The sequence below is a fragment of the Lontra canadensis genome, unplaced genomic scaffold, assembly GCF_010015895.1.
Source record: "Lontra canadensis isolate GAN:19392208 unplaced genomic scaffold, GSC_riverotter_1.0 scaffold6, whole genome shotgun sequence".
Lineage (NCBI taxonomy): Eukaryota > Metazoa > Chordata > Mammalia > Carnivora > Mustelidae > Lontra > Lontra canadensis.
The window spans coordinates 15,032,157-15,050,772 of NW_022631000.1; the positions used below are offsets into that span (position 1 = coordinate 15,032,157).

The 18,616-nt window shown below is 37.4% G+C and overlaps 1 protein-coding gene and 1 long non-coding RNA gene across 4 annotated transcripts in view; one reads left to right on the forward strand and one right to left on the reverse strand.

Moving 5' to 3' along the window:
* The window catches only part of ZBTB20 (zinc finger and BTB domain containing 20), a 770,594-nt gene extending 760,911 nt beyond the window's left edge, over positions 1–9,683 (reverse strand). For all 3 annotated transcript variants that reach the window (XM_032852271.1, XM_032852263.1, XM_032852264.1), the window contains exons 1-2: positions 9,585–9,683; positions 7,416–7,510 (exon numbers count right to left, since the gene is read on the reverse strand). The gene's annotated coding sequence lies outside the window, so the exon portion shown is untranslated. The remainder of the gene's footprint in view (positions 1–7,415; positions 7,511–9,584) is intronic.
* Positions 9,684–9,998: 315 nt separating this feature from the next.
* LOC116864579 overlaps positions 9,999–18,616 on the forward strand; it is a 310,765-nt gene continuing 302,147 nt past the window's right edge. The window contains exon 1 of the long non-coding RNA XR_004382045.1: positions 9,999–10,109. This is a non-coding gene — a long non-coding RNA (uncharacterized LOC116864579). The remainder of the gene's footprint in view (positions 10,110–18,616) is intronic.

Genomic DNA, 18,616 nt, shown 5'->3' on the forward strand with positions numbered 1-18,616 from the left:
AAAGATTATTGAGAGCATGAGTTTTCAAAGGTATTTCTCTAAGGGTCCTATATATAAACAAAGGTCAGATGCAAACAACATAGCTGTCAAAAAGACTAGGTACCAAAGACGCCAAAAGAACAAGAACAAGAGTATCCATGACAATGAACCTGAAGGGGAAAGGTATTATGTATAAACAGAATATTATCTTTCTACCTTCACAGTATATTGTTCTTACTGAGGTGACCATTTAAAACATGCAAAATGGTCACTGTACTATATATCTTACTGCACTGAAGAGTCTGGGGAAAAGATCAGAGATATTGTCATAAGAAACAGTAAAGACATATAAGTAGTGGTGCAGCTCTTTGATTGTTCTTTGTCTCCGCTCCCACAGTCCAACTCATACAATACAGCTCAACAATGAGTAGTATCTCTTAAAAACCTTTGAAGTCTCTAGTACCTTGTAGACAAAGGGCATGGCATATATAGCTGTTTGCAATTGGTTTAATGTCTTTAAAATCATTTGCAGTAACAAAAATTCACTTTAAAAAGTTGCTATAGTTCCCTTTTCATTAACTCATGTTGACGATCCTAAATATAATCCAAACTCATGTATGCTAACTTAACTGGGGCTGGTCGTTTGAGCCTATAACTCTAACAGAAATGCATTTATCCTATCAAATAAGATTGAAGCTTTCTTTCAGTATAGTGACAAATTAAGGAAAAGTTACAGTTACATAAGAGAAGTCTAGACTCTATTCCACCTTAAGACTTGTGGAGCCTGGTTTAAAACTCCAATACTGTGGAAAGGAGGAGATCAAAAGCTAAGTTACATAATGAAATGAAATGAAATTACAGTATTAGTTATTTCATCATTCACATTCTTAGAAAAGCTAATAGGTGTTTTCTTATACTTGAAAACTGGACAGCAGGCAACAAATAATGTCCCTGGAAATAGTGATTTCAGAATTGAGTGGCACAGAGAAGATACTCAATAAATGACAGCTATTCTCAGATTTACCACATAGACTTCTGTGCTAAACCGCATTTCTTTGAGATACACCTAAACTTACTGATGACCATGTTTTTTGTGTGTGTGCCAAAAACACAGCAATTTTTGTATCCTAAACTCTGGGTGGCCCCTACGTAAGCCAGGTGCTGCTTTCAGAAACAAGGGGACAAACAATATACATATAAGGGCCTTCCAAAGTCAGCAAAATCTGTCCCACTTTTGAAGATATTGTTTCTGTTCTGCTTCAACCTTTTTTTCAGTACGATTCCCTGGTTCTTGTTACTCAATATCTGCTTAGATTTAGTTCTCCTTTTTGACATCTACCTTCCAAGTTTCCCAGTATCTAATGCTTCCTTTGCCTTGCTCCTACTCATGATTTCCTCAGCCTTCTTTGACATGTTACCCAGCTCCACTATTGTCCACAGAATCAAATCAGGCAGCAGCTACCCAGTCCATCCATTGTAAAACCTTTAGACAAATTCCCTCTCAGCATTTGTAATTCTAGACTGTAGAGTTACATTTTAAAAACAGACTCTACCATAGCAACCATTCCTCCCACTTATAGCTCTTTCACCTTGTGCCCTTTTCTGAAGCCTTCTCCAAATCCACTACGCCTTTCTTGAAATAAAATTACCAGTACTAATCTGGGCAAGCACTGAGTGAAAATGGTCCCAGAATAGAGTCATGGTGAGGTGGTGCTTAAGAATTTAGGCTTAACTTGAGTTTGAATCTCCAACTGTTATATACTAGCTGTGTGACTTTGAAAAACTAACTTTTCTGAGTCTCAGCTTGCTTACCTTTAAAATGCCATAGTAAAAGTACATGTCTCATAGGATTATGGAATTAATGGGAAAATATGCAGCTATAACAAATTCCTAGTATAGAGTAAGCACTCAATAAATGTTGGCTGCCATTGTTATTGTTATTATTTTAGTACAATGACAGATGTATTTCATTTCATTTTCACTATGTTTCCTACCAATAAGTCTTTTGGCACAGTGCCTTTAGAATAGAGTTTACATTAATTCCTCAATATATGTGCCAGGTTTCAGCTAAGTAATAGTCTAAAATCAGCTTCCCTTCTAAATATCCCTTAGTATATTTTTTCCTCTATTTGCATGCATTGAAGCACTCATATCATCTTTTGTGCCCTATGGTGGATCTAATCATTTTCTTGCCATTTCTCACTATTGGCTATATATTTGGTAGGCCAGAATAGTTAGCATTACCTACTACACTGGTAAATTTTCATATATTCTGCCTCTGAGGAGATTTATAAAACATTTATAATTAGTACCAGAGCATCTACAGCTCTGGGTGGGTATAGGGAAGAGGAAGGATCCAGGGATTGTAGAGCTTTCTCGAGACTGTGGTTTCCATTTGTGAATAGGTAAAGTATGTGATGTTTTTGAGCCTCTCACTACCATTCCAGCAAAAGAAATGTGAGTCAATTAAAAGGAAACTGAGAGTGAAATTTTAAATGAAAACTTTGAGGTTATCACTAAATAAATACCTACTAGCAGGTACACATGAATTCTGTATGGCCTTGTTTCTATATATGACAGTACAATATTTACTAAGTCTTTTCTAACACAGATTCTTTCTACTTTTCTTCATCAAATAAGAGTCAACTTTCTTCGTCTCCTTTCCATCCGTTCTATGTGAATCTATCTCTGGATAGGTATAATGTAGGATCAAAACTCAAATGCAGGAGTTAAAAATTATAATGGCTCCTGAGTACTCAGAGTATATTTCTTGCTTAGAGAAACACAAAAACCAAGTTCACCTTTCTTCTTTGAAAAATGTATCTATTTCTCTATCTATATATTTCATAGAATGATAAAATGACTGAGTTAGTTCATTCTGTTATTACCCACTTTTTCCAGTTAAGCAACTCTATGTGGAATAAAATGCAAGGAATCCTGTTTATAAATTCTGTTAGCAACATAGCTTCACGAGTGTAAATGAGCTGAGGAAAAATTCATGAAAAATAGTAAGTTTATTATAGTTGTAAACAAAGATTACAAGTACTTAATTTTTATGTATCTATACGTATATAGATATGCCATATTTGAAAGCAAGCATCACTAAAATGAAACTTATATCAAGGACTAAAAGTAAAAAGCAAAGTCAAATATTTTATATGTGCTCTTTCCCAGTACCTAACTTATCACTTCCAGTCATGTTACTTAAAGCTAAAAGAAGGATCCAAGTGTCAAAAGAAACATACTGATATTATTAAGCTGGAAGAAACCCTGAAGATGAAGAGGGCAGAGATTCAGATTATGTGACAGGCCCAAGATGATATAACTGGTGGCAGCACTAGGTCTGGAACAATCTCTCCTAACTCTACATCTGAGATTTCTGACAATGTGCAATAAAATAAAAGTTAATCTAACAGATGAGGGATTAATAAAAAGATTAGATGTTGTCCCCTCAAGCTGAAAACCTTTGGATTTAATAACTTCTACTTACATGATTTTGTATTACTAGGAAAATAAGTTTTAAATAACATAAAATTATAAAAACTGATGAGAAGTAATGAAAACTACAAAGAAAATTTATGCTTTTCCTTAAATCAGAACCATGGAAACGGATATTTTTTAATGTCTAAATAAAGCCAGAGATTTATTGGTTCTGTGTGCATGTATGGTAGTGGGTTTTGTTTTGTATTGTTTTACAAATTGTTAAAGGTTCTTCCAATTTCCCTGTGCAATGATAATCTGTGTTCTAAAAATGGGGTACACAGAAAATTAATTTCTGATAATTAGAAAGTACTTAACTATGCACATATAAGCCTCTAGAAACTTACTAATGACAGTAAGAAAATGGTACTAAGAATTTCAAAACTAAAAATCTAAATCTTTTTAATATTGTCTGAATTTAGAAATAAAGAGCATCTTTTAAAAAGTCAAAAGTAATTGAAAAAGAGATTAAATCAGTAAACCAATTGTGTATATTTTTCCTGAAGTGCATATTCATGAGCTGACAGTAGAAACAGGCTGGCTGCTTTGTTTCACTATAGTTCTGTTTACCTCATACTGTCAAGAATGGATTTTGACACTCACAGTATTAATATTGCTATTTTTATTGATATAATTAGCACTGCTATAAATAATTCCTCAGTCTGCTATATCTAAGTATATCATTCTAATCAGCAATATTAGGACTTCTTTTTTCCTAAATGATGATTTGGAAATAGACCACTGGCCCAAAGAACCACAGTACCTCATGATGTAGAAGATATGGAAAAAAAACACTGCCCTGTCAATAGAGACTACTGTTTTGTGTAGGACTTCACTAAACAAAATAGTTTATATTTGTTTGAAGCTAAAGTTTCTCACCAATCTGCTGTTTCAATTTCACATCACACCATATTGTACCTAAAACAGGCAATCTGGATTCCTATTGCTACTTCCCCCCCACCCCACCCCCAAACAGCTCAGGAATGGGTTTGAAATACAAGGCTTGAATATATAAAGCAAAAGAGTTAAGACACCCAAAATTCATAATGGGTGGGTGAAAATAAGTGTGCTTGAAGTCATTTGTGTAACTGCTAGTGGGTGGCCCACTTGTGAGTTTTTGATCATCACATGAAAGCAAAATCAAAACATATTTTATCATGCCTCTGGATCACATCAGCTGCAACGATAACCTTATCTAGACCTTGAATAGTTTGTTCACAAAACAAAGTGGGGTGACTGACCCAGCGCATATTCAACACGGAGTACGAAGGCCAAAACAAAATGACAATACAATTCAAAACAAGTTTGTAGAAATTTTAGACTAGTATATTAAACCTTTCTTTGTCTCCATCACTTGACAGATGGTTAGCCTTCACACAGCCTAGTATCTCTGGCAAAGAAATGACTGTGTCTAGCCAATAACACCCCAAATTTTTATTTAAAATGCAGTGTACACATACTTACACTTACCTTAAAAATATGAATATTAATAGTCTTTGATTTTATTGCTTATTATTGTAAAAATCTGACAGATATCAAGATTTGTCTTTTGCCCTATGAACACCCATTTTTGAAACTTTCAACTGTCCTGTGAATCCAGGATTCTAAGAACTCTTCACTTTAGATTTCATTAATTTCAGAGGATGCTTGCTAATCATGCTTCAAAAAAAACTTCCAGTAACTTTTAATCCAAAATTATTACAAAATTTACAAAGATTTAATTAGCTTATGTTTCTATGTTGCTTGGAGCAAAGTTTAGGTAGGTAACAGTGAGTTAAACAAAACACCTGGGAACATATTAAGGACCACGAGGCAGGACTGAAATTATTTATCCAATACGGAAATATGTCTTTTTTCAAAAATGCTCATATATAAATGTATACTCAGATACAGATAAACACACATTAATCAACCATTACAAATAGAAAAAGCTCTTCGTTTTTTAACATTCTAGCAACCATTCTTCCACTGCTGTTTAAAAAAAGTTTTCATCTAAGACAATATATTCCATTAGTATAGCCTCTGCTTTTCTTCCTAAATCTTCCTATTTATACCTTTCATATGCTGGCAGGTCTGTATACAAATAGCCAGAAGCAACCACGACTATTCTCTAAAGTGCATTCATACGTACCCTTTCTGGAAGAGGTGATTATGCTACAAATTAGCATAAATAGAGATCTAATGTAGGTATAGAAATTCAAGCCCTTCACAGCAGGGGATGGAAGGACTGGCGGTGGGAGAATTGTGTGTTTAAAAAAAAAAAAAAAAAAGTTATCCTACTTAAGAATGAACACTGATTTGGCTAACAAAATAAGACTCACTGGGACAGAGAAAAATAACGAAAAATCAGAACTTGCTATTTTAGAACTATGAACTAGGTTTTGGAAAGGTGAGACACCCACTACTTAAAGCAACAAACTCAGTGTTAAATCATACACTCCGTTAACCAAGCACCAAGTTTCCTTCTGTAGAAACCTAGGATTTTTACACCTACAGACTAAATGATTAAAGTAATGCTAAAATCTTCTGTAACGTTCCTCTTGCATTACAAATGGTCTATTAAATCAGAGAAGTGCCAATCAAATGCTTTTGTAGTTTGAAAGAAAGGTTTAAATAACAAAGCATTTTTTGCAGGCCTCTCTCTTTCTCTCTCTTTAATGTCACCTATAAATTAATTACAACAAATTTCCATCTTCTCTTGATAAAACCACAACTGAAAAAGATTTAGGCAGTTCATTTTTCAGATATACTCCTAAAACAAATTCTTACTGAAAAATTAAGATATTCTAGCTTATATTTCACCACAATTTGCTAACAAGATAAAAAGCTCCATCGGAATTTTACAGTAAATTCCAAGACACAGATTTTTTTTAATATAAAGTAACATTTTATTTATTTCATAGGCATGCTTAAAATTATGAAAAAAAATAAAACCTCTATCAGTTAAAAAGACCTACTGAAATGTATGGAGAATGTTTCACGACAAAAACTAAGGGGTACAAGTAAAGTTAGCTCTTCCTTTCTTATCACTGGCAATTAGTAAATAACTCCCTGCTCCTCAAACTTCTGTTAATTCTTTCAAATTGTACTCTTTAAAATGAAAAAACTGGTAGGTTTTAAAATTGCATACAAAAATCTCTTCTCCTAACAATCTGAAGTATGCAAACTATATGTGACATTAGAACATAAACTCCACAAAGGCAGGTTATTTTATATCTTGTTCACTGTTACATCCCAAGTGTCTAGAACAATTTCATAAATTTAAACATCCATTTCAGAAAAGCATGATTATTTTAGAGAATAAAGCAGAGCCCATCAAGCTCCACTTCTGTATTCCAAATGTTTTAAATAAGTCTCTCTTTGTCACTCATTCTAAAATATTTGAGATAATTTGTAATTCACTTATAAATTTTAGATCCTTTACAGTAAGTAAGTTGTATCTTTTAATGATCTTCTAAATTGACCTAATTATTCAGTCGAGCCTTTTTTTCTGGGAAGTCCAATTGGTTAGAAAGCCCTCTTCAGATTTTCACTACTAATATAAAAATAATTCATTTAAAATGGATTTTTCCTTAGATTTTTATTCCAATACCAAGTAGTCAAACTCATATTAATTTGATGGTAAGATTAGTTGGATACCTGTGGGTCACAAAAACTTTCTGAATTAACTACATAGTAAACCGGCATCACATCTAGTAGTTCTAAACATACCCCCAAAATTATAACTTTCACACAGAAGTTTTTCTTTTCTCTAAACTCATATTGTCTTTCAGTAGCTAGGGAGTATACATACACATGAACTCTCTCTTTTTTTGCTGTAGTCGTACTCTTAAAATACTGGCATCTTAATTGAACTAGACAGATAAGCATAACGACTTCTTCCCAAAGATGGATAAAATTTGACAACTTTTTAATCTTAAACTTTTTTCTTTAGTCTGTTAAAATCGGGACCTCACCATGAAAGGGCGTATTGCTTTGGAGGCTGGTGCACAGTAAACTTGTCACCTGATCTTCATATGCAAAAGGCCTGTATTCCACTGGTCTGTGAGATCTGAAATCACAAAACCAAAAATACCCAACTGCTGGACTCACTGAGCAGCTAATATATTTCTAGAAAATTCACTTTTCTTCTTCTTCTCACCTGTTTACTTGAGCACCATATATTCTTAAACCTAAAGCCCTCCAAAATTGAGCTCAATGGATATCACAACCACAATTTTAGGAATTAAACCTTGAGGTCTGAACAATGAGTAACATCAGGAATTCTTCAAGGGCAATTCCAAAAGCTTTTTTGAGGGAAGACCATTCCCAAGAGGGCACAGTGGTATCACCATGCACTATTTGTGCATCAACTTTGATACATTCTGATTGAGAACAAAAGAGCAAAACAAAGACTTGAAAAATCAGTGTAAACTGCTTTTTTTTCTTCTTCTTTTCCTAGAAATACAGAAATACCTACATGTAAAGCTGAAATGCAGATAAGTAGCCAAATCTGGACTGGTCAAACTTCTATGAGGGGCAGTGGGGCGTATATTTTAACTATTCCCATCTGACAGCAAATGGTATCTGGGATTAGGAGCAAGAGGTAAGAAAGTAAACCATTTATTAACTGAATTTGCTAATGTTACTGCTTATTTAAATGTAGTGTTTACAGCTATGGAATTTTTTTTACAAAATGTTCGTTCGTCACAATTTGTTTTAAAACTTTAGATGGCAACAAGTTACGACAGTAACTTTAGGATAGAACTAGCTTGAAAACATGGGGTAACGAGTAGTCTCTGCTAATTTTATTAGCTGAAACTTACACACGATCACGCAGAGAGAAAATCTCTCGCCTTGAGCTTCATCTTGGTATTATTCAATAGCTAGAGTAGTGAAGACAATTTTCACACGTCTAGAAAGTTGACGTGTTCAATTTAGCTTAGGCCAATGCTGATTCTTAGGATATTATTTAACCCACAGACTTCCAAATTACTTCCTGTTTCAATGAGATTTTTATTAGAGAACTGTCATCTTGCTACTGACCCCATTCAGCCGGGTTCAGTGTTAAGAGATCAGCAGATTACCGCGGTAGGTAGTGTAGCTGTACGCCATATTGTGTTTTTCGCTAATGTTTAGAGTTTATGTGTGTGCCTAGCATATGTTTGTGCAAGTGTGTTTATCAATAGAACTTTTAGAAAATCCCTGCCTCCTGCCTCTTCAGCATCCTTAAAAAAGGATAACAGCTGCGGGGGGAGTGGTGCGGGGCTGGGGTGGGGGGGCGGAAGGAGGGAGCGTGAGAGGGGGCGTGGGGTGGGTGGTGGAGAGGATCAGAAAGCCACACAGACAGTAATGCATTAAACAATGTGGGAGAGTGCGTTTCTTTTAAACTTTCAAAGAGCTTCCAACCGTTCTATCTCAGCTATCGAAAACCGTAAACATTTTTTTAATGTTTCCAAAGGGGCCCAAAGGAGGAGAGAAAGAAGAGGCGTGTCTTCCCTTCCCAAGCCCCCTCCTCTAGAGTCGTAGCAGCGAAGCAGGCGGGGGCCGGTAGCTTCGGTGTCTGGAGGGGCGTCCAGCGGCTCTGGGGCCAGGACACCTCCCTCCCCCCCCCCCCCAGTTCTCTGAAGACGCTCCAGAGACCGCGAGAGCCACGGCAAGCAGGGGAGGGCGAGGAGGGAGGGGGCGGAAGACAAGCCGGCGCCTCTAGCAGCTCCTGAGCCCCGGCTAGTCCCCCTCAGCTCCTCTTCTTGGAAGCGGCAACTCCAGGCGCAGGGAGTAGAGAAAAGAAGGCAGAAGACACGTTTCCAGCTGCGGGACGACCCGCCCGCTCCAAAGACCCGGGACCCTCCCGCATTCCCTCCCTCCCCGCCGGGTCGCGCGAGGCCATAGCCGCCGCCCGGCGCGAGGAGGGGCGCCCAGTGGGAGGGGGCGCGAGCGGGGCGGGGCGCGGGGGAGCGCGCGCTCGGCCAGTCGGCAGCCCGCGGGCTCGCCACTCTAACTCGTTCCCTCAACCCCACCCCAGTCCCCTCCTTTCCCGTCCCGTCGCCCCCCACTCCAGTGCCTCGCAGACGCCTCATCCCTCTCGCACGCACACACCCCTCCCTTCCACCCGCCCCACAACAAATTAGAGTTTTTGGGGTTACCTCCTCGCGCTCTTTAATCTTCTTTCCTCAACTCCTAAACTTCCCCCCGCCCCTACTTCTTCGGCAGAAGGCCCACATTGGGTGCCTCACGCCGCGAACCCTCTATCTTTTCCCGCTATTGGGTTGTTCTTATGCCACTCTTGACTTCAGTGAGCCAATAAGAGTGGGACGCCCCTCGTGAGGTTGCCGCCCATAAACAAAATGCACTCTTCCTCCTCCTCTCCCCCGTCCCCGCCCCTATCTGCTTCTTTCCTCATCTCTACCACCTTCGATTGGGTTAGAAGAGGCCCAATCCGCTATCTCAAGCACCCATTGGGGAACGGAAACTTCGCTCAGAGAATGGTTAACAGGCGATTGGCCGACAGTCTTCCCACTCCCCCCCCACCTCTGCCCACCTTCGCCCACTCGGGAGAGGTCAATCGTAACTCGTCGTTCAGTGATCCGAGAGGTGGAGGGCTATTGGTTGAGAGCGCCCGTCAGACCGGATTGGAGTGAACCATGATTGGTCAGCACCGACACGATCAGGTTTGGTTGTCTACTCCTCCGCTCCTCCTCCCCTTTTCCTCCACACCCCGCCCCCTCCCGACTGCTTTTACTTTCTACGCATTTCTATTTCCTCCTTTATTTATTTATTTGTGATAAACTTAAATGACCCGGCGACGGAGGCGGGACTCGCGGCGAGGCCGAGGATGACGAGGGACGGCCTGGGGCCAATTGCCGAGGGGGCTGCGGGCTGAGGGGCAGCTTCGGTGGCCAGTGAGAGGCAGGTGTCTGGAGCGCGCTAGGCCTGTGGAGCCGGGATGCCCCAGCGGAGGCGGCGGTTACCCGCTGTCTGGCGCGGCGAGCTGGCGGGGGGAGCCGCGGAGGGGAGGAGGGGGTGTCGCTGTCGCAGACAGCTGAGGCAGCAGGATGGAATCTGGATCTAGGGAGGTGGAAGGAAAGCGGGAGCGAGGGTCTGGCGAGGCGGTGGCGCGCAAGGCCATGCTAGGTCAGGCTTGATTCCGGCGGGGTAGGCTGCAGTTTGCCAAGCCAGGAGGTCAGCAGAGGCCGCCGAAGCAATGCCAGGGCTCAAAGGGAAAATTGGTCCGTTCAGGAGGTTTAGAAAAACACTGTGTAAAACAGTTCGTAGTAAGCCGCCCTTAATAAAAATGAGGATATTATCCTAACGGGAAAAACAGATTATGTTTCTTATTACTAAACGCCTGAAGTACCAGCGACACAACCGGAGCCCACAAAACTCAATATCCTGAGGGCTAGAAGGAACAAATAAAGCAACACAGAAAATTAAATGCGGTTCAGATGCTTCAATAAAACCTTCATCCTCGTCCATTTGTCACTCAACATAGCACTCCCCAGAGCCAAATTCTTACCAAGTGTTAGTCCAATGCTTAGGCATTGGGGAAAAAAATGAGGCTCAAGGCCAGCAAGATGCTCAGGAAGGATTCCTAAAAAGGGGTAACAGGGGGGAAAATTTCCTTTCGCTATACAAAGGAAAAAAAAATTTTTCTCTGTGAAAGTAAGTTGCACTTTTTAGGGAACTCCTAACAATTTTTCACAATTAAAGGACTTTATGAAAAATGCCATGCATACAAAGAATTTACTGTATTTTCAGTTTGAAAACAATATTTTTTATGGAACAGGCATTTAGTGTTAAGATATCTGAATTTTATGTAAGACTTTGTTGGCACATAGAGCATGCATTAAAGAAAAAGTTATTCATGACACTAGTTAGAGATGGTGAAGCCGACTTTATTCAGGACCACTGAGATAGGTTTAGATAGATAGGACCATGATGATAGAATTTTTCGGTGGGTCAGGAGATTGGCCTGAACTCCAGCTGCATCACGGGCAAGTGAGAATTTCAGCCAAGGAGTAAGGTGAAGGTCACTGTATGGAAAATACTACAAGGCAACATTAGAGGTGAGTGGGAATTTTGGCTAAACCAACCTAAAGTGATTCTTGCTGAAGACAGGCTAGAGTGATCATACATCACCTGGAGAATAGTGAAGGATGTGGAACCTGTTAATATATGAAGAGTTATCAGATTGGGGCCTGGGATAGGGCCTTGGTAAACTGACCTAGCAGGGTTCTTGCTAAAACAGGATTTTACAAGGAAGCACACAGATGCCTGCCTTTGATTAGACGTCTTTGGCAGGATCTAAACAAAATAAATTGGCCCTGGTGAAAAAAAATGTACAAAGCCTTGACCTTGTAAATACAATTATATCCATCTTTTGAGGAAAATATGAGTGTCTCAGAATCTATCAAATTACTGAATCAGGTGTGAAGTCTGAAGTCCACTAAAGTGTACAAATTGCTATTAAATCTGGAAGCTAAAATATTTTAGAATTTGTGTATAAATCTTGGCAGAAAAGTGATGAAGTAACTGTAACAAATATCCCATATAGAATAATGAACTTTACATAAGAAAATAGAGTAAAATGTAAGAAAGGTTTTTAAATAGTTAATCCCTTTAACTTTTCCAAGGGACAATGGCCACTCCCTCTATGTACTACTTAAAACTCCTCCTTTTCAACAAGTTTTTAACGGTATTATTCGATGTACTGGCATGAGACTTGTTAGGATTGTAATGATAAATCATTAGGAAAGCAGTGTAAAATATTCTAACATTCTAATTTATAAATGTGAAGTATTCTAATTTATATCCAGTATTCTTGATATGAGAATCTGGAGTTAGAATGCTCTGTCTATAAGGAATACCTCAGGTTTATATTTTATTACACAGACACAGACCTCAACCACCAAGCCACTCCCCCATCCACTCACAGATGTACAAACATCCTAAAAGATGTAGCAAGAATTCCATAATTGTATCAAAGGGCAACAAAGATGCTTTCCTGGTTTAGCAATTAGCATATCTGAGAAAAGGGATACAGTAAAAATGTGGTAACAAAGAATGCAAGGGTGATGAAGGCATGAGTGATAGAAAATGAAAATAAAAGTGATGATTGCTTAGGGAAGAATTTAAAAGAAATGTCTTTCAGTATCCTAACCTGTTGACTTCACAGATCTTAAATAGTATATATTCCCTGAAGTTTCAAAGTGCATTAAAAGAAGCCAAACTCTAGCAGTAAGTGAATTCTCCCTAGGTTACCAATGAGGGCACTTAGACTTTGAATGCTTTATCCATGCCACCAAGGGGCAGAACTTGTTTTCAAACTCAAGTCTCTTTTCCTTTTTTCACTATGCCATTTACTCGTGCATTCGTTCAAGAAATATTAAGGGTATTTCCTCATAACAGGTATATTTATGAGGATTTAAAGTCTCCAGGAACTTAGAACTAAAGATACACAAGATTTGACATTTTTCTCCAAAGAGTTTACTGTGTATTAGGATAGAAGTAAAGGAATAAATTACTATACTGTGTACATATGTGATATATGCATGAGAATACAGAAGAAAGAATGCCTAATCCTTAAGAATTTGGGAATATTTGCAGTACACTGAATTTATCACTATACCGAATACAAAAGTTAATCAAATTAGATCATGCTCTCAAGGACTTAGAGTCTAATAAGAGCACTAATTAGACATAAACAGTAAAAAAACTATATTACTAACAGAAACAAGAAGAGTCTTAATGATGGAATAAATAAAATGTTATGGAAAGTCAGGAAAAAAATGCTGTTACCTCTTGAGGAATGGGGTTAAGAAATCAGGAAAATCTTAATGGAAGAAGTGAATTTTGAAATGGTCTTTGAAGAATGAGTTAAAGAACTTAGCACCTTTCCTCACATAAAACCATATATGAAATACACTTGATATTTTTTTGCCATCTACTCAAAGACAAGTACTACTTTTCTATATTTGTGCTCACTATTAACCTGAGCAGATAATAGCCAATAAAAATATTAAAAGAAAAATGACTCCTTCATAGTGAAATAAAGTTGAGTTAAACATCAAAATGTGTTAGTACAACATGCCAATTATGAATGTTAGACAGTTCCATCCAAAGCAGCTAAAGGGATTTCTGTAAGTCCAGTTAACCCAAGTGTGATAGAAGTTATTTAGGCCCTGGATGCTTATTTAAAATTTGCCTTGACACCCTCCACCTTCATGGTAGAAGCATGAAGCCCTTTATAATTAGTTCACTGGATTTGTAGGGGCATGTGTTTTCCTAACTTTCTGTACCCAGAAATTCATTTCCTTGCATGTTTTCTCTTTTGCCCCAAGCCATTGATTTAAATGGGAAATTCACAGCAGACCTGTAAGTTTCCACCAAAACTTCATTTACATAATGAAAATATAATGGACTTGGTCAAAGATTGTGATATTAGGGAAAGTAGAGGGAGTGAAAAAGAAGAAATCTACTAACTAGTGTGGGGTTGGCCAGGATGGGCAAATGAAAACAGAAGAGAACCCAGAAACAGAATCATACTTATGCATAAATAGCCTTTTGATAATATTACATATCATCAACACGGATTACTGGGAGAAAAAGAGACATATTCGGTAAATTATATTAGGAAAATAGGGGATAAAGGAAACTGAATCTCAAGTTTACAAAAGATATAAAAATCAGGGGCTCCTGGGTGGCTCAGTCAGTTAAGCATCTGCCCTCAGGCCAGGTCATGATCTCGAGGTCCTGGGAATAAGCTCCATGTCAGTCAGCCTCCTTGCTCAGTGAGGACTCTGCTTCTTCCTTTCCCTCTGCCCCTCCCCCTCACTCATGCACACTTGTTCTCTCCCTCTCTCAAATGAATAAAATCTTTAAAAAAAAGATATAAAAATCAATTTCAGGTCCTAATAGGGGCTAGATTATCTATTAACCTGCAAGTGGGAGATGAGCACTATAATTGATGGTTCTGTCTGAATCTCATGACTGGATTCTGGGAGGAACACTCTTGCAAATGAGCACAGGATAAACAAAAACAAATGTATAGCATAGCAAAAAGCCAGGGATCTCCTTAAGTCCTTAGACCCAGTTGTGCCTGGGACCAACTATATCCTTATCATTCTTAATTATCACAAGTCAATGATTTTCTTTTAATTGGTTAAGGTGGTTTGAATTGGGTTTGTGTCACTTGCAATAAAATATTTGTAAGTCTTAGTTGATATCCATTGGTAATTTTACAGTTTTATTTACATGGATCACACAAAATTTCATCATTACCTTGAAATCACCAAAATTTCATCATTACCACTGAAAACAGTTTACAGTTGTTTTCCACAATTGTAAACAAGGATATTTTTTCCATTACCATTTTTTATTACTTATATGTAGAAAAATTACTCGTGTTTACATACTGAGTTTATATGAAGCAGCTTAGTAAACACTTTACAGTTATCAGTTACTTCTCTTGATTTTATGTCAAAATTCATATCATCTTATAATAGTGTTAATTTTTCTGTCTTTTCAGTGTTTGTTATCTATCATATTTCTCTTTCTTATTTTATCTTGTTGACCAGACTGAGAGCAAAATGTTGAATAGTAATTATGGTATGGTACATCTTTGTCTTATTTCTGAATTTTTAATGTTGTGCCTTTCTGTTTCTTGCTTAAAGTTCTGTTAAAGCAGTTGCTGTTTATTCATAGTTTCCCAAGTATTATAGTTTAAAAATCATGAATGAGTATTGAAATTTATCAAATATCTTTTCTAAATGTATAAAATAATTATAGTTATTTTCCCTTTATTCTGTTAATATATTGAATTACAATGATAGATTTACTCATGTAAACCATTCTTCCATTTCCAAATAAATTTTTTAATTTTATTACTGTTTTTAAAAGAATGTATTTAATTTACTAGTATTTTTATTTTGGAATTTGCAAACTTCAGAGATTGATGTTCATAGGTAAGATGAACCTTGTTCAGCTTTTATCTAATTTTGAGATTTTTTTTATTGGGCTCGCCTTGTAGATTTATTTGGGAAAATTGTCTTTTACCATATTTATGGTTTTTATTCCTCTTTTTTTAAAAGGATAGATCTGAATCTATTTTCTCAATTCTGTAGTCTTTGGTCACTATGCCTATCTATCTCCTCCTGAGTTATTTCAATAGTTTAAATTTTCTTAGAAAAGTATTCCTTTTCCAAATTCAATTTTTTTCTATTTTATTTTTTTCTATTTTTTTCTATTAATTTTTTCTATTTTATTTTTTAATCACTCATCTTTTTTAAGTGGCCAGAACCAGTGTCTTTGATAGCATCACATTTATTTCTTTGTGAGAGCAGATGATTTTATTTATGTATTTGTTTATATACTTGTGTTTGCAATTTAATTTCTTTAGCTACAGACATCTAAATCATCTTCCTACACTGGGGCATTTTAGAATTTTGGACCGTATCTATTACTATGTCACAAACTATTCTAAAATTTAGTGGCTTAAAACAAACACCGTTTTATTTGTTCCTGATTATATGAGTTAGTAATTTGGGCTGGGTTCAGCTGAGTGGCCTTCTACTGGACTTCCCAGTTATTGAAGCTATCCGGACTTCACTCCTGACCACGCAAATGTCAAAAGCTCTACGTGTTTCCCCTTTACATTATTAGAGTCACGTTGTCTGTGGTAGGCCTTCTTCTCAGTATAAGCACAGATGCAACAGATACTTCCCAGGAAAAAGTAGTTGGCAAATTCAGCTTAGCGAAGAGAAGCTCTTTTCTCCCTGGTATTTTAGTTCCTCAATTCTTTTTTGTATCCACAAGTCTCTGGTGTTTTTAAAAAATACAGTTCTGTAATTTATGTGATTTTTTTTTTCTAGTTCAAGTGGGAGTTATGGCCTGTTACTATCTCTACATCCTGCCTGGAGGCAGAAATTTAACATTTTAGTTTTGATTTCAGATATTTTTCAGTTGTAGAATTTCCATTTGATTACTATTGATGGAGTCACGTCTATGCCGAAATTCTCCATCTTTTCCTCTTACTCTAAACATATTAAACTTATTTAGTAAAACATACTTGTTTAAGTAAAACTCCCACACCTGTGGGCCTGTTTCTGTTGTTTTTCTCTTGGTTTGAGTCATTCATTCCTGTTTTTTTAATATGTCATATAATTTTTTACTGAATGCTGGTATGGTGATGAACAATTATGGAGGTTAAGTGTGCACAAGATGGCAGGCAGATCACTTTGATACTGATGCAGGTGGGTGTTAGTGTTTATTCAAGAACATCTCTTTGAGGAAGATTGATTTCCATAGTCAGAGCCTTTCTGGGGGCACAAATGAAAGCCTGGGTGTTTAGAGGTTCCCCATTTTAGCAATCTTTGAACTCCATCCTTTATCTCTCAAGCAAGAAATTTCTGCTCAGGTCTAGCCTCATAGCTGCTGTTAAAGAATGTCCATAGGTATGGTATACATTGGGAAGATACTATTGCTTTTGTAACAAATTATCACTAACTTAGTGGCTTCAAAACATAAAATTATTATCTTACAGTTCTGGATATCAGAAGTCCAGAATCAGTCTTAAAACCAAGGTTGTCATAGGCCTTGTTCCTTCTGGAGGTTCTAGGGGAAAACCCATTTCCTTGCCTTTTCTGATTTCTGGAGGCCATCTGTATTTCTTGGCTCATGGACCCATCTTCCATCTTCAAAGCCAGCAGCATAGCATTTTCCAATCTCTCTCTACTTCTATTATCTTCTTGTTTTTACTTTGACCCTCTTGTCTTCCTCCTAGGAAGATCCCTGTGACTATATTGAGCTTTCTGGATAATCTAGGGCAATCTTCTCATCTCAAGATTCTTACTCACTTCTACAAAGTCTCCTTTGTTAATGTCACACATTCTGAGATTCTAAGGATTAGATTATGGAACTCTCTGGCAAAGGGCTAAATATTCATCCTATCACAGAAGGCCTCTTACCATCCTCATCCTCTGAAAAAATCCCAAGAAATATATGGTTCTCATTTTAAGAATCCAATTTAATAGTCTAAACATAACTTCCTAAATCTTAGCAAGAGTCCTGGAATAAATCTTTTTTTAATAAGATTTATTTATTTATTTGACAGACAGAGATCACAAGTAGTCAGAGAGGCAGGCGGGGGGGGGGCGCAGGGGGGGAGCAGGCTTCCTGCTGAGCAGAGAACCCAATATGGGGCTCCATCCCAGGACCCTGAGATCATGACCTGAGCTGAGGACAGAGGCTTTAACCGACTGAGCCACCCAGGCACCCCTGGAATAAATCTTTTTTATATAGCAATTCCAAAACCCAAAAACTGAGCCACTCAATTTCTGCAGCTCAGAGATTTCTGCACTAGTTCCTAAGCTATAGACATTAGGGTAGATGAGGTGGAGAAGGCAAGTAGGATTTCTCCATCGCTAAATGTTTTGTAGAGAACAGTCCTAAAATCCATTCTTTTAAGATCTTTCAAACCCATGCAACAGTCTGGAAATAGCTCAGTTTGTCAAAGATTAATTACATCCCTCTCACAGGCCACTGGAAAATGCATTGGTGTCTAATTCAGAATCACAGTCAGGAAGCTAGAGTCAGAAGAAAGTCCATGAGCCTCACCAAGGTCCTTCCATACTCTAAGAGAAAGCTATTTTATTTTTTGTCTATCTGTAATTTACAGAAAGGGACAAAAAGACCTTTGGTGATTGTTTTTTTCTTGAAAAATATGACCTTATGACAGAAATCATTATCTTTGTGAACCATCCAAAAAGTGGATATTGCCTCTAGGTAAAGAAATACTAAAGTCATCACCTAATAGGGAAAAGAAGAAAGGAAGAGTTTTTTTGTTTTCAAATTGTGCATCTCTAAACTATTTTTGCAGAAAATTAATCATCTTCTGTGTATTAAATTTCCAGAGAAGATTGGTTTAAAACTTCTTTTTAGTAACTCCATTGTTTCTTGAACATCTTAGAATTTTCATGTTTCCAGGTTTATGAAATGCACCTAAATGAATGATATTCTAAATGCCAAGGACATCTTGAGTTTCTTTTCCTTTTTCTTTTTTCTTTCTTTTTTTTTTTTTTTTTTTTTTTTCAAAACGATGTCTTTTTCTGAGTTTGGTTTTTACAGCTATCCTCTTAAAAAAATTTTTCACAAACACAAAACCCACGATGGGTAATGACAA